Raw genomic sequence first — 1792 nt, forward strand, 5'->3', positions numbered from 1 at the left:
CTACAAAACCTGCAGAGGCACCAGACCAGCATTTAACCAGTCATCCTGCCCCCAATTTTCCTGTGATCCTAATAGATCCTGAGACATCAAGAGCCCCCACAAACTACTGCTGGATTCAGTGCCCTGAACATAGGTAACACCAAGGTCAATAATATATGTAAGCTCAGGAACTCTGCTGTCACAATCCTTCTGTAAACATCTCATGAGCACTTTGAATTGCAGGAGCCAACAAAAGATTTCTGTGATCCTGGTCCAACAAGTGCACTGTCTGTTTTTTAAAAAGACAACAATGTACAATGCCTAGATAAAACAGACAATTTTAGTTCACACAAAGAAACAAGATAGTATGGCTCAAACAAATGACCAAGATGCCAAGACAGAAAGCATTTCTGAGGGGGGAAAGAGGTAATGGAACAAACTGAAAATTTTATTTTAAATAATGATATTTTGGTATCTTCAATAGAGTGACAGAAAGATTGCAGAAAGCACACAAAGCACTTGAGAAGAGTTCAGGAAAATGCTACAAGAACAAACAAAGAAAATGAAAAATTTGAAACAATATAAAACATGCAATTAGAAAGCCAGAAGATTAATATTAAGATTTCAGAAATGGACATTACATTCAAAGCAATGGAAGTCCAAATTAGTGAACTTCTCTCAATACTAGAAGAGCAATCAGAAAAAGAATGAAAAAATCCAAAGAAAGCCTAAAAGTTATCTGGGACACCATGAAGAGTAACAACTTACAGGTGATTGGAATTCCAGAATAGGAAGAGAAATAAAAATCATGGAGAAAATTGTCAAAGAGTTGTTGGAAGAAAACTTCCCTAACATCATGAAAGATGAGACAATAAGCATACAGTAAGCTGAACGAACCCCAGACAGGATAGATCTCAAAAGAAAATCACCAAGATATAATCAAACTTTCCAACATCAAAGACAAGGAAACAATCCTGGAAGCAGCTCTGGAAAGACAAAAAGTTACCTATAGGGGTGGGCAGATGGAACGTCCCAAGGTGGGGGCTGGGCTGAGCTGGCTGCAGCCCAGGCCTGGACAGCCCAGGAGACGCAATTCCCACCGGCACTGGCACTGCTCAGCATCTTCATGTACAACCCACATTTCAGCCTGCACAAGAGCAAGGAGGAAAATAAAATTTTGTTTTATCATCCAAATGATGTTGAAAATAATTTAAAAATTAGAAATGTTGGATTGTGCAAAGCTATTATACAATTTTCAAGAACCTTCAGTCCTTCAAAACTTGCAAAATCTTTACATACACAGAATAGACAGTTCTTCAATGAACCAGAAGAAAATTTCAGGATGATAATGGTTGTTCTGAATCCTATCATCAAAAAGCAAAGTGAAGACGGGAAACCGATTGTTGAATACCAACAAGCAGAGTTGCTGGACAAGGATTATAGTTCTGTGCTACAGCAGTACCACAGTATGTACAAGCTTTTCAATGGCATGGTTCTGAAAGTGGTGGAAGACAGAGGTGCCAAGCTCCTAAAGGAAAGATGAGAGAGCTTCTTCCACCAGTATCTGCAAACACTGCATTTGCAGGATATTTTTGGCAGAATCAGCTTCTTCCCATTGGATAAAATGACTTATTTCAAAATCCAGTCTTTTATTTATAGAATGGAGGAGAGCTTGAACATGGTCAACACACTGCCTTTCTCTACCACACTCAGCTAACCTGGAGTGGATTAGAGCAAGATGACATGAGGATTTTATACAAATACCTCACCACCTCTCTCTTTCCGAGGCACATTGAACCTGGGAAGGGATTTT

The 1792-nt window shown here is 39.1% G+C and overlaps 1 pseudogene; it reads left to right on the forward strand.

The window, feature by feature from the left end:
• The window catches only part of LOC102812245, a 36519-nt pseudogene extending 34734 nt beyond the window's left edge, over positions 1–1785 (forward strand).
• Positions 1786–1792: the final 7 nt, after the last annotated feature.

The sequence above is a fragment of the Chrysochloris asiatica genome, unplaced genomic scaffold, assembly GCF_000296735.1.
Source record: "Chrysochloris asiatica unplaced genomic scaffold, ChrAsi1.0 scaffold00307, whole genome shotgun sequence".
Classification (NCBI taxonomy): domain Eukaryota; kingdom Metazoa; phylum Chordata; class Mammalia; order Afrosoricida; family Chrysochloridae; genus Chrysochloris; species Chrysochloris asiatica.